A 15288-nucleotide genomic window follows, 5' to 3' on the forward strand; every position below is an offset into this window, starting at 1 on the left:
ATCTTTGAAGTTCCGTGTACAAGGAGAAAGAAAAATTTGAGACCCTTTAATTTTAATTTAATCCTATGTGTTTAAAAAAAATTCAATGCCATTTGATGTTGCAAAATTAGTAACAATAAAATTTGTTGTTAAACACCACCAAACTAATTGAGCTACAAGGCTATTAACACAAGTTTTTTTTTAAATTTTTTTTTTTTTGGTGGAATAATGTTTGTTTAAAAAAAATTTAAAACACTTATTCAGTATGTCCAAACAAACTTTTTTTTTTTTTTTGAGAACTAAAAAAACCCTTTTATGTTTTGTTTTTGAAACTTATTTTTTAAAAATTCACATAGCTAGCCAACATGTTAAAAAAAGGTGACACTACCACTGCATACCCTTACCGTGATGATCACTTTACAAGAATAAGTGCTTGTGGAGTGTAGGGGGCAAGAGCCGAGATTTAAGTTTCGAGAAAGGAGTTTCACACACATAGACATTTATATTAGGTCATTGTAAAAAATTTAAAATAAATAAAATAAAAATAAAAAGAAGGAAGTGTAACTATTAGACTGTTGAAAAAGGATTTGGGGTGCACATATACATTTATATTAAGTCATAATAGAATTTCTATCTTGTAAAAAATTTAAAATAAATAAAAATAAAAAGAAGGAAGTGTAACTATTAGACTGTTGAAAAAGGATTTGGGGTGAGAGAGGCTCGAACTCTCGACCTCAGGATCACTCAGAAGCTATGAGACCTACGCGCTAGCCAACTGCGCCACCACCCCAATGATGTTATAGGAGTTACGATATTTTACTAATAACCAATTAAAATTTTGTGGCGCACTTCTGATGAGAATGAGATACTGTTTTGATTATTAATTTCGAGTAATAAATTAAAAATGGGCAATAATAATAAGAATAAGAAGGCAGAGGAGAAAGGCTACCTGTCTTGGTTAACATCGTCCTTAAAAGCTCCAACACCTGTTTCCTTCGACCAAAGTCCAAACACTCTCACTACTCTTTACCTTCTTCACAAACATCTCTCCAAAGTTTCAAACTTCCTACTTCCTAGGACAAACACAGATCTGCATTCCTAAAGGTATTTTTCTTTTTTCTTTTTCTTTTTCTTTTTTGTTTTGTTTTGTTCTCCTAACTATACTTTGCTTGCTGCTCTTAAATCCAGCTTTAATTTTCCCAATTCACTGCCCTTATTTATTTTTTTATTTTTTTTCTAAATTTCTGTTTTGTCTCTGTTTCTTTCATCCTTATCTTTAACTTGTTAACTTAAGTTGAATCATTTCATAACCTATTTATTGTCTTTCAGTTTCGCTATCTTTCTTTCTTTTAGGTGTTTTGCTCAACTGTCAACTCAACTGTTCTGTTGAATTATGTTTTTCTTTAAAATTAAAATTAAAATCCACCGGGAGGCCCATTGGACCTATGGGCTACCAACAACCCTTGCCTTAAAATCCCACGAGATTGGATTCCTTATCTTTAAATTATCAAAAAATATTCCGAAATAAATAAAGAGAAGATGATAAAGAAAATGGTATAAACGGTTACCTTTACTATTGATTCTTAATGTTTATTACAATGTGCCTTTAAAGGGTAGATATTACTACCCTAACCTAGGGTTACTGTGTTTGTAGTCTTGTTAGAATTAATGGGTTTAGTCATTTTTAATATATATTATTAGAATACGGTTATAGGATTAAATTTACCATTTTTCAACCGCTTTTAGATAATCGGTAATTTATCACACTATCAGAATAATTAACAGGTGGTCTTGAGTTTGACTATAGTCTCAAATCTACCTCCCATTTAATAAGTTAAAAAAAAAAAAAATTAAAAGAAAAAAAACCACATATTGTATCCCACTAATTAAGGGGGAGTTGGGCCTACATATGAGGGGAAGTGTGAGAGAGAAATGATACACCCACAACAATTTCACAACAAATTTTAGGTGACGAGTTGTTACTGGTGAGCAAAAAAGTAATTTTAGTATTAGCTACAAATTATAACTAGTAATAACTTACCACCTATGATTTATTGTGAACATGACACTTCTCTTAGAATTATAGTTAAATGATTAAATTCATCATTTCTTAGCTGCTTAAACTTTTAGGAAAATTGGTAATTTTTTATATATCTAACTGATACTTTCATAGTTGAATTGGTTGATTGTCTTTTTTTTATTGGCAAGACTCTTTTTTTCTTGATAGCTATCATGATTAGAGAAAAAAAAAATAGTATTTAGGAACAATGTTTCAGCTATTACTAGCAATAGGTAAGCTTTTAATCTTTAGCTACTACTGAGGGTTCTTTGTATTAGAATTTCTGGGTCTACTTAGCATTAATCAATGATCAAATGGGTTGATAGAAGTTCTGCGAGTGAAGGAACTTTGCATTATGAATACACATCAGATATGAATAACTGATATTTAATATAGAAAGGGACTAATGCACTTTTTCAGTTGCAGAATTCTGAAGACACCTCAAACTTGAAGGCTGCAGAAGCTTAGAGGGGGTTCCATTCTGGTCTTGGATTTAAGATATTGAGAGACCTCTTGTTAAGGTAACTTCAATGGTTGAGCTAGTCATTTTGTTAATCAGCTCCTGAATAGATAACATAGGTATAAGCTGACATACTAACATTAGAGATACCAAATATAGCATTGCTGCATTGGTCCATGACACATAATCTTAAATGTTAGCAAGAATCATAGCAATAAAAAAATAAGCATATCAAACCCTGGTTAATTCAGATTCTATGTTACAATTTCCCTTGGGATGGAATCATTCCATCATATTTTTATTACATTTGAAGTTATTGATCTATCCTCTTGTATAAAGTATCTGGGAAAACAATCCGAAGCCATTGCCACAATGGACAAGTGCAGCACATCATGTCATTAAAAGAGACAGTTTAATGCAATGAGCAAACAAAAAAAAAAAAAAAGAAGAAGAAGGGTTTTATATGTGCCAATGAGCTTTCAAGCTTTAGTATATATGGCACTTCCTCCTCCCATAAGAACAAAATGGAGGATGAGGTCATAATTTCAAGGCCTATTGGGTCCGGTTTCTAATTTACCAATGTAACAAACAATAAATTGTTTTAGATGTATTCTAATTTAAAATCAAACTATCCCATTTTTGTGTGGACTTCAAAACTAGCAATGTATTTAAAGTCAAATTATTAGATTGTTTCTGAATTCTACAGCATGGAGATGCTTGATTAACTAAATTTTAAATAGAATTGACCTTTTGTGAAAAGGAGAAGTTGAACTTTTTCTTTGCAACAGTTTCTGTGGTCTTCACTATAAGCTCTATATATTTTTCTGACCAGGTGGAGATAAGCCTTATATGCTTTTTTATACATTCATGGATCTTGTGTGGTTTATTTTATTTTATTTTATGTTTTTGCCCCTCTTTTGGGGCTCATAAATAAAGTTGTTCTTTTTCTTTCTTTTTTTCGTTATTAGACCACCTGAATGGTGTGATTTTGGGTTTATGAACAACAATACTTTTCGTGTTTTATTCATTAATATAATAGATGACAGAGACATTGGAGTGATGGAAGGGCTTTCAAACGGAAGTTGCATGGACCAGAAAGCTAAGTTTCATTGGTAAGAAATGTGAAGTGCTTTTTAACAGATTAGGAAAGATATGAAGATTTATGGTTTTGATTTTTAATTAGTTTCTTAAAGCAGATGCTAACCTTTATCCAAAATGGAAAATGGGAAAAATTTGAATGTGACTGGAACATTAGATAACCTTATGATGAAGCCCATGGATCAAATACAACGCACTACTAGAGGCCGTCTTGACATTACAACTCGTCGCCTGAAGAACCGAGAACGGCAACGTAGGTACAGGGCTCGGAAACGGCTAGAAGAAGAAATCAAGAAGTCTAGTGTTATAAATCAGTCAACTCCCCCACAGGTAGATTTGCAACAAAATGTGATTCATGGCCCTTGTATGACCCGAGTGCATTGTAAACGAGATTGGAAAAAAGATGCAAGAAAGGCCCACACTTCTAAGGATCAAGATGTCATATCTAATGTTACTGTTACATTAACTAGTGAAAGTCAGACACCATGCTCTACAAATGGAATCAAGGCAGAAACATCATTAAAAAGAGAATGTCATTCTGAGATATCTCATAGCCTGGTCAGTTCTGAAACGCATAGAACTATAGTTGGCCGGAGAGACTGGAAAGCAGATGCGAGAAAGAAAAAATGCTAGAGTATCAGAGACCTCCCGAATATGTTTCTTTTCTGAAGTTGTAATGACTCAAAAAAATTCTCTTGTGCCGACTCCAGTCATGATTTTGAAGAAAACTTTTGTTATTTTCTTTTATTTTTTTGGTCACTTTTACAGCCGTTGCGATTGCTGTTGCAGATGAAGAAGGGAATTTAAAATATGCCTAGAAGAGGTACCACTAGGTTACTGCCAGAAGGATAACAATGCCAATGACAATCTGAGTTGTGAGTTCGCATTAGTTAGATGTCAGTATAATAATCAAGAATGATCGTAATGTATGATGTTAATGTAAGATCTGTCCATGAAAAATATGAAAATTGTCCATCATGATGTTAAAGTGTAGTTCATGTTTGTTGTGGATTTCACATTTATTTCGCATCTGAATGCATATTTTTGCGTGTGTGTATGGGAAACAAAATTTCCATTTAATGTCAAATTTTGATCATTATATTAGTGCATAATTGGTGTCGTCTGGAATTTGTATTACTTCCTAGTAAAAGGCTTCTTGTTATGATACTCCCTTTCCATAACTCTGATCTTAAGGAAGCATGATGTGCTTTCCATGCATCCCTTATTTTATTCTTCATCCATCTTTTTATGTGGGAAATGGACCAAGGGTATTGGGGGGAAATTACGTTTTGCCTTCTTAAATTATACTCCCATTTACACTTACCCTCCTAAATTATGATAATGCACACTTACCTCTCCTAAACCATTATTTGTGTAATAGTTGCCTTCCTAAATTATAATATGTAGCTATCCCCTTAAAGGCCTAAACTATTATTTGTGTAAAACTTTATGGTAATTGTTTAGGAAAGTAAATGTGTATTCTCATAATTTAGGGGATAAGTGTAAAAGGGAGTATAGTTTAGAGAGGTAAAATGTGCATTCTCATAATTTAAGGGGTAAGTATGTTTTCTCATAGTTTAGGGAGGCAAGTGTAAAATGATATATAGTTTTAAGGGGTAAAATGTAATTTCCTTGGGTATTGGAGAGATTTAGATGCAGGTGTATTGTGTTGTCCAAGACTATCTCATAGCTAATGATAGTGGAATCATGGTTAGGTGTGTATCTCCTTCTCCATATCCATATCTAGAAGAATGTGTCTTATGCGTCTTGTCTCTCATAACGTGTGGATCCTACAAACTATAAAGACCCCAAATTATCAAAGAAATAATACATATATTATTAGACAACGCATATAATTGTCAAACTCTTCATCAACCAATATAATATTCCAAAATCTTTGTTCCTAATGCATGATCCAAAGGGATGGTCTGGATAAGATGGAAATAAATATACAAAATATGAAAGCAGAAAAAAGAAGAAAGTAACACAAATAACCAGCAAGAAATGTTTGCAAAGGCACTTATTCTGCATTTAAACTAGACAATTTCACAAGTACATCCATTTCATCCTCTTGATTAGACTGCAAACAGTGCATCTGCATGTAATCTTCAATAATCAAACAAATAAATAGACAACACACCTATAAGAGGAAAGAACATCCTCTCCTCAAAAAATAAATAAATAATACGAAAGCCCAACAAATTAACCAAAAAAGAAGAAAGATAAGCAAAAGAGAAATATTCAGGTATGTAATCCGAGTTTTCTCCCTTTCTTCTCATCCCCCTGTCTCAAATTCTCAAAGCTCCAATCCCTCCTCATCCCACGGCTCCTTACCAACCTCGGCTCATCATTGCTGCTTTTAAATTCAAGAGGTCCTGACTTATGTTTCTGACAATGACCTGTCTTCACCTTCATCTTTGTAGACCTACTCGTATTACTTCTCATTTTCTTGTAGGGTGGTGGAATACTCATAGGTATGTACAAATACCCTGACCAGCTTATTCCCTCAGCCTTTAAATTAAATAGTCTTTTGCCAGATTTGTCTCTGTCATGTTCACCACAATCCGAGTCCGATTTATTACCATGCATAAACTTGCAGTTAAGGCAATTTAGATTCATGGTTGTTGTTGATGTTGTTGTTGTTGTTGCAGTTGTATATGTCTCCCCAGAAATTATATTAAGCTCTTTGAAGATTAAAAGCTTCCTCAAGGGTCGTTCAATGAGAACGCACGGAGGTTCTGGAGAGTGAGGTCGGAAATCACATTATAGTTTGAGGATTGAAGCTTGTAAGCGAGAATAGGAGAGGATGAAAGGATTGGAATACATATATATAGATATCTGTCTTCGTTGCGGTTTTTTGTTGGAAAAACTACGACCAAATATTTGTTTCTTTCTTTCTTGCTATTATTAGAATACAAATCCTATATACCACTTATTGTGTTCCGCTTTATTTTGCACTAAAAATGGTTACGGAGCATTCGAACTCCTATTATTGACACCCGGAAAGAGAGCTTATCCGATTCTAATTTGGGCTGATCCCGATAATTTTGTTTCTATTTAATATGTAACAAATGATCAATTTATCCAATTGTATGGTTATGTGCTGATCATCCATTTGGTTGCTTAGAATTGCAGTTATAAGTTAAGGATGTCAAATAATATCAGGAGTACAGGTGGCATTGGCATTTGTGGGATGTGATAAGTTATCAAGTAATTTTTAGTGCTACACTTCATCCAATCGAGGCTAATATTTATCATTGATGTCTAACCATTGTTCAAATCAATGTCTAATCTAAATATAATGGATTAGTGGGTAGTTATATTTATCTTCTTATCTATATATATCATAAAAGTATGGAGATGTTTATTAGGTGTACCTAAATTAAATACAAAATTTAGACAATCATAGCCCTAATTCGAGATTAATCTATTCACTAAATTTGAATGATAATTATAATGTGGATATAACTAATTGAATTCAAATACTTGATTATAGTTGTGTTTGGCATTGACGGAAAAAATTCAGTTTTCTTTACTATATAGCTTATTTTTGCTACTATTCATGGGTTTCATTGCACTTTTTGTATTATTCACAGGTTCAATGTACTATTTCAACTAACTTTTAGTTTTATCTCTCTCAGCAAACAATTTTTATTTTCAGCTAAATAAGTTGTTTCAAAATGGACTCTACATTAACCAATAAAATAAGAATTTAAACACTTCGTTAAATTCAAAATAACCAAATGTTTGAATTCAATTGGAGAATCTAATTTGCGGCAAGGCGTGCGATATTTTTTTCTGCAGAATTGGGTCATACTCAGTGTGTCTGCGAAGGTGACTCTCAATCAGTGGCTAATGCTTTAAAGGGATCCGGTATGGACCATTCTAGTGGGGGGCATCTCATCTTAGATATCCTTTCTCATTCAAACTCTTTTCAGAGTATTTCTTTCGTTCATGTAGATCGGCAAGGCAATGCAGTAGCGCATGCTTTAGCCCAACGAGCGAGATCCTCTCTTTCGTCTCAAATCTGGTTGGAGTATGTTCCAACGGATATCATGTCTTTTGTATTGGATGATTTTTCAAACTCTTGATTTTAATATAACGAGTAGTTTTTCTTCTCAAAAAAAAATTGGAGAATCTAATATATTGTGTCTAAGGTATTGTATATTTGTATTTAAGTTTTATCCTAAAACCTTATTAACCTAATGATTGAAATTTGAAAGTGATGCTCTATCTTTTACCTCCAAAAAAAAAGTGATTCTAAGCTATGCATTGAATGATCCAAGGCCCAGGTTAACGGGGTTTTTTTTGGAGAATTTTTGTCTGTATTACCTCGGTGGAGGATAAGCCTTAACTTTTTGTTCTGCTTTTGCTCCAGTTGTCTTTATTATTATTTTCGATAAAATTCTTTGCAATTTTCAAAGTAGGAATATAATATTTTCACACGTCAAGGATATATGCATCAATATAATAAAGAGATTTAAAGTGTATCTAAAAAGTTAGGTAATTTTGAATATACATTATTTTCGAATATTTTAAAATTTTCTCTCTTTATATCTGTTAAAATACTTAGTATTCTAAAATATATTGTAAAGACAAGATTTGTAATGACCCAAAACGATATTGGGTTCGCACGTAAAAAGGCTTAAACAATATCATTTAGAGAGCGTGGGTTTGAAAGGCTAGGCCTTGGTCACCAGACGGTGGCTATTTCGTGGTGTTCATACATAATTAAATCGTGTTCGCCCTAGGAGTCATTCTCATAGAGGCGGGCTGGGAGGCACTGGTTTTTGGCCATTTTTCTCAACCATTTCCCCGGATTGCTTACTTTTCATTTTATACTAGCCTGTATCCCTTATCCAACGTCCACGTGTGGGATTCGATTTTCCAGGACTGATACTTGTCCCATCAGCCCATACCCAGAGTGGTTGGGGGTGGTTGTAAAAGCTGAAGAGTATGGCTCTGTCAGGTGCAGAGTATTGCATGGCAGTAAGGGCAGCTTTCCCTTTGTCCTTGATCGTTATACTATCCAGCGTACCCTTCTCTATTGACCTAGATATTTTAGATTTTTTCCCAAACTGTTCCTATACTGTTTTTGCCCTTCTTTCCAGGGAGACCTCGGATATGTTGAAGACAGAATCATCCTCGGTTGTATCTCAAGACTATTTGGACTTTTATTACCTATCCTCGGCTATAACCTTCCTCGGCTCGGGCCTTGGGCCCCAACGTAAAAATGGGCCAGGGCCACAAATTATTGGACTCCACAATAGCCCCTCAAAATCCTGCTGTCCGACCTCTTGGTCGGAGAGGAGGGTTTTGGTAATGCCACGCCTTTATTGCGGTCTGCTTAGATCTGCTCTTCATCAATGTGGGTGTCTCTTCATCTATCCAGGAAACATACCAAACTACGAGACATTCCTTTGAATTCATTCATGATGCGTTCCTGCCGCTTCATTATCCGAAACGCACCTTTAATGATTTCCCTTTACGAGACCATTTAAATTCGACGATTATTGACGGCGTGGGGAAGTGGAGTGGGCATATTCTCGTTTACAGATTTTCTTGGAAACTTGGACAGATTAATTGCCTCCCGTTTTGCCCTTCATATAAGAAGGAAAGCAAGAGGTTACCTCCCTTACACAGAGACCTTTCAATCCTTTTAAAGTCTGAAAACCCTTAGCCTCCCCCAGAATTTCCCTTATCCGCTCGCTTACACCTTGAATTGTGATACGTCCAAGATAGGAGCGGGAATGAAGAGACCATACCCTTCCCAGAAATGCTACGTTCTTGTGAAGCTCAAAATGGCTCGGTCAGGGCAGAGATGGCAGAGACTCAAGATACTTCTCATCCTCCTTTCAGCCAAAATCCGAAGTAGGGGCTCGTCGCGTCAAAATTTTGGCGCGACTGAGCTGGGGTCACCCATTATCAGTACCAGCCGCTCTCTTATGAGCATAGCTAACATGGCACCAGCGTGTTAGGAGTCAGGACTGACACAGGAACAAAGTATCCCTGCTTCTTCCTCTCTTCCTTCACTGGTGCCTCATTTTGCCTCTCCTTCTTCTTCTTTCCATCACCAGATCCATCCTGGTGCTTTTCCTTCTTCCTCTTCTTCTCCTCTCCGACCAAGGAAGGTCCTCCTCTCAATATGGATGTTACTGGGGCAGAATTTGGAAAGACTTGGGAGCAGAGCTTAAAAAGATTTCTGGCTGTTCGTTTGTCGTTTTTTTTTTATTGTTTTTGTAACTCGTTTTCTATATAGGCTTGCTTAAGTCCTTCTTTGTACACTGTAATACCCCTTTATATTAATAAAAGTCATCATTGTTTTATTTCGTATATTCTATCTCTTCATTTTGAAATGGTTATGTCGTAAATAGACGCACTACTTTGTGACTTTTTTTTTTATTTCTATACTCTGAACGATGCATAGGGCCAAAATTCCAGTTAATAAAAAGATCTTGCTCTGTGCTTATTGAAACTATCCGACTTAATAATACCGAATCGAACAAATGATACTTAGGGCTGAAATCCTTATTAAGAAGAAAAGGAAAAGATATTATGATGAGCTTATTAGGACTGTCTGGCATAATAACGCCGACCTGAGAAAACAATAATTAGGGCCGAAATCCCTTACTAAGAAAAAAGATGTTATTATGAACTTATTAGAGGTATCGTGTACAATAAGACCGACCTGAAAATGGGTTGTATACCCCAAATTTGAACGAGATGATGGCTGAATGCTCGATGCCATGTAGGAAGTAATCATCTGAGGATATATAACCCAAAAATGTACTGCCCCTGTAGGTTGCTGAGTAATAAGGCATTTCGCCATCTTCCTAATAACTTTCATAGCCTTAACCTTTTCTGGTATTTGGTCTGAGAACTGAGCGACTTAGAATTCTTCTTAAGTAGCTGACTCCTCCATAGGTTTGAGTCCGAGGACCATGCAATATCTTGGTTCCGTCCAAAACTTGATTTCTAAGTAGTTGGTTTCCCCATAGGTTTGAGTCCGAGGACCATGCAATACCTTGATTCTGTCCAAAACTTGATTTTGATAAGTAGTTGGTTTCCCCATAGGTTTGAGTCCGAGGACCATACAATACCTTGGTTCTGTCCAAAACTTGATTTTGATAAGTAGTTGGTTTCCCCATAGGTTTGAGTCCGAGAACCATGCAATACCTTGGTTCTGTCCAAAACTTGATTTTGATAAGTAGTTGGTTTCCCCATAGGTTTGAGTCCGAGGACCATGCAATACCTTGGTTCTGTTCAAAACTTGATTTCTAAGTAGTTGGTTTCCCCATAGGTTTGAGTCAGAGGACCATGCAATACCTTGGTTCTGTCCAAAACTTGATTTCTAAGTAGTTGGTTTCCCCATAGGTTTGAGTTCGAGGACCATGCAATACCTTGGTTCTGTCCAAAACTTGATTTTGATAAGTAGTTGGTTTCCCCATAGGTTTTAGTCCGAGGACCATGCAATACCTTGATTCTATCCAAAACTTGATTTCTAAGTAGTTTGGGGAATTAACCCCTCGACTATGGCGTGGGACCTTGGTTTAGGGGGATTAGCTCCTCGGCCAAGCCCCTAGAACCATCCACGCTGCTGACGCTACGAAACGCAACCCCTAGTGAAGAAACGTAGCCCTTAGTGGAACTTTACGCTAGAACACTACATCCGGCTGTTGGGAATGATGTGAGTGATTATCTCAACCCACCACCTGTGCCAGGACACAAGCCTTCCCACAGACAACGCCAATTGTAAGGACATGATTTGTAACGACCCAAAACGATATTGGGTTCGCACGTAAAAAGGCCCAAACAATATCATTTATATAGCGTGGGTTTGAAAGGCTATGCCTTGGTCACCAGACAGTGGCTATTTCGTGGTGTTCATACATAATTAAATCGTGTTCGCCCTAGGAGTCGTTCTCCTGGAGGCGGGCTGGGAGGCACTGGTTTTTGGCTATTTTTCCCAACCCTTTCCCCGGATTGCTTGCTTTTCCTTTTATACTAGTCTGTATCCTTTATCCAACGTCCATGTGTGGGGTTCGATTTTCCAAGACTGATACTTGTCCCATCAGCCCATAACCAGAGTGGTTGGGGGTGGTTGTAAAAGCTAAAGAGTATGGCTCTGTCAGGTGCAGAGTATTGAATGGCAGTAAGGGCAGCTTTCCCTTTGTCCTTGATCATTATACTATCCAGCGTACCCTTCTCTATTGACCTAGATATTTTAGATTTTTTCCCAAACTGTTCCTATACCGTTTTTGCCCTTCCTTCCAGGGAGACCTCGGATATGCCGAGGACAGAATCATCCTCGGTTGTATCTCAAGACTATTTGAACTTTTATTACCTATCCTCGGCTATAACCTTCCTCGGCTCGGACCTTGGGCCCCAACGTAAAAATGGGCCAGGGCCACAAATTATTGGACCCCACATATATATATATATATATATTTTGATGAATAAAGCACTATGATTAGTCATGACCATATTTTATATTATTTTTTATTTTTCTTCTCAAAAAACATTTTTTTTTTTAAGTTTCAACTTATAACATTTGTTCTTGATGATAACTTTTTATCATCAGACTAAGACATCAATTGTAAAAAATAAATAGTATTGTTTATTTTCTTTTTTAACCTCATTGTTCTGAAATAAAAACTATTAGTTTGTCCCGTCTAAAAAAGAAACTATTAGTTTTGTTATACTTCATTACGTGAGGAATAATCATTTCCTCAAAAAAAAAAAAAAAAAAAAAAAACGTAAGGAATAATCAAGATTAGTATAGGACCATATTAATATTACAAAAATAGTAAAATACCTTTGGTCCGCAATATCCGCTGACCAACTTTATTTTATTTTATTTTAGAATCAATTCTTAGTTTTCTCTAGGTGTGAGGTGAATAGAATTATTTCTTTTGCAAGGTTTTTGTATTTAAAAATATATATTATTATTATTGTTGGAGCCCCCATGAAAAATAAAATAGAAATGAGAAAGATTCCTAATTAGTAGTAATTACTCAATAGTGGAATCTTGCGGCATTATCTTGGGCTTACAACCATCGAATGACTGGGATCGCTCACCTTTACAATTTTGAAAATTAAATTCCATCTGTACCTAATTTTCTTTGGACCACCGATTAATTTTTTTAGGATTGCCTCTTATAAACACTAGGAGCCACGCATGCTTTTGTTTTATACATTCACATCATTTTGACTTATGAGTAATGCTGAAGTTACGTAAAATTGCATAATTTGTGTTACAACTCGTCCACGCAATGCATTGTAAGTGATAGAGATGTTACCACTCACAACTTGCCACATTGTGGCACAAGTTGTGTCATTTTCCGTGGCAATTATTATTATTATTATTATTAGACAAAGTCATCAAGCCCCTCATCCGAATACAAATCCTCTGTATCATTTTTTGTATTTCACTTTATATTCTACTAATCATAACTTGCGATGTATTTGTTTAACTTTCTTTATAAAATAGCCAAAGTTTAAAATAAATAAGAAGCACATAATAAGTTGTAATTGGTGGAACATAAATTTATATTTCCTTCCTTACTCCACATTATACAGCAGTGGAGTTAGCTATGGTATTTTTTTTTTTTTTTTTTTTTTTTTGAGAGAGAGAGAGCTATGGTATCTTATTTCATCTACACTATGCAACAATTTTCCTGAAAGTTAGAATTACTTGACAACAAGAAATGATTACGTACCTAGAGTTATCATTTGAGGTGGATGTATTGTCGCTAAAGTAAATGAGTGAAAACTAGAACAGAAGTCCTTTAGTGAGTGAGAGGTAAGGAAGCAACGATTGGAATCGACAAAGGATTTAGAACATATTTGCTGGGAAAGTAATTATTGGGTTGGATACCTGTTTTAGCCATTGTTTTTACATGTGTGTTTTGTGTCACACTGACTTCTGAGTCCACCATTCAGTATCTTCTTCATTTTGTTCTCGGTGTACTTGTTAACAGGCATCTAACATTCTTGCGCGTACTTGTAAGCAGGAATCTAACATTCTTTCCAAGAAGATTGAAGAGAAAAAAGGCAATTTTGACATGGAGTAGGGGCTAAAGCAAGAAAGCAGAAACTGATAAAAACAGCCACATGGTTGGCAAAGAAAGTTTCCCCCATACCATACAAGAGTGTTAAATTCACAAATTTTTCTCCATTCTACTACTTAATAGCCCAGTTCAAGGGTTATTATTAACGCCCAACAAATAAAAATAGGAGTTTTGGATGAAATTTGATGTACCTCACACTACCATGTATAGATCATACTTAGATTAAAGAGTTACTTGTCTTGCACAACTGGGCTGGAAATTGCTTAACTGTTTCAAGTGAGACTGAAGAGCCATAAACAGTAAACACAAGCAATGCCTTTTCTTTTATTTATTTTGGTGAATCATTAAGTATTATTATTCCAAATAGAAGCTTTTATATATATATATATATATATATATATATTGCAAACACAACTATACACTTGCACATCCCAGCAAGAGCGCAATAAAAAAGAACCAAAAAACACAAACAAAAATAGCAAGGCTCAACAAACAAAGATGGCCAATACAAATAGGAGCTTCAACACTAATAATAATAAACCCTGCATCTTAACATCAAACTAAACAGCATTAGTACTCAGTGAACAGTGGCACTCAATATGCAATGGTTAATGCTTCAATTCCTCCAAATTTGAGGGCAATCTCAACTTCTATAACCACCTCCAAATTTTCTTGCAATAAACAGAACAGAATAGCAAACTGGAACAGAAAAGAAGATAGATCCATAAGCAGCATCTTTACTTAAGCTACTTTGAAGCCCCAGTGAAGACCAGCAGAGTAAAGATCAGGCAAACCAACTTCATCCGGTGTTTTTGATGTTTAACGAGTCCAAATTCGTACACCACTAAAATATAAAGTAGGCAGTAAAATGATAGAATTAAATTAGCATTTCCTACATAATGATGAAAGTTGGTGTAACTGTAGTATCGAATTGTAACATTTAATGCACGTTCATGGGTGTCATCCGTCAAAGTCTTTTACCAAAAAAGGGAGCCTACTTACCACGCCTCAAAACCAGAATGAAGCTTTGAACTTCTTTGAAAGGGACTTTTTTCCGTTTACCTTGTTTGAATAAACGAAGAAAGTTAGATGTACAATGCTTCGTATCCCAAAAATCTGGTGTTATAATTTATAATGAGTCTGTTCAGCCAATCAAAAACTCAATCCAAAGCTTTAGACTAAGTTCGGACCACATTCCTTAATGATATTCATTAAAAATATACAAAAGAAAATAAGAGTACAATAAATGACCTAATCACTAACTAGTCCATTTTTCACATGGCTTTTAAGGCACAAATGAACTTTGGCTAATCTCTTTCTCAAAAAAAAAAAAAAAAAAACAACTTTGGCTAATCTGATTTTCTGATTACCAGGACCACTATGCAATCTTTACAATAAGAACCACAGAAAGTGCGCAACACAAAGTTCCCACTTATGCAGTTATTAAAAACTAACTCGGTTCATATACATGCAGAACTACACCAAATAACAGTGTTGCAATCCAACATAAAACTGAAACGAGCTATGATAGAATCTAAACAAAAATGATCCTGGACACACAAAACATGAGGATATAACATGGAGAAAATCCCTAAAAAATAATGTATAATCACTGATAGACA

The 15288-nt window shown here is 35.3% G+C and overlaps 1 long non-coding RNA gene and 1 other non-coding gene across 3 annotated transcripts; one reads left to right on the forward strand and one right to left on the reverse strand.

Moving 5' to 3' along the window:
* Positions 1-684: 684 nt before the first annotated feature.
* TRNAM-CAU (transfer RNA methionine (anticodon CAU)) lies at positions 685-769 on the reverse strand. Its single transcript is given in 2 exon segments — positions 685-720; positions 732-769. It is a non-coding gene; the product is annotated as a tRNA-Met (tRNA).
* Positions 770-901: 132 nt separating this feature from the next.
* Positions 902-4589, forward strand: LOC126709370 (uncharacterized). Of its 2 annotated transcripts, none has more exons than XR_007649375.1 (4): positions 902-1083; positions 2459-2559; positions 3538-3610; positions 3695-4589. It is a non-coding gene; the product is annotated as an uncharacterized LOC126709370 (long non-coding RNA). The 2 variants fall into 2 exon arrangements; XR_007649376.1 differs by having other exon boundaries at positions 3754-4589.
* Positions 4590-15288: the final 10699 nt, after the last annotated feature.

This window comes from Quercus robur, chromosome 12 (genome assembly GCF_932294415.1).
Source record: "Quercus robur chromosome 12, dhQueRobu3.1, whole genome shotgun sequence".
Lineage (NCBI taxonomy): Eukaryota > Viridiplantae > Streptophyta > Magnoliopsida > Fagales > Fagaceae > Quercus > Quercus robur.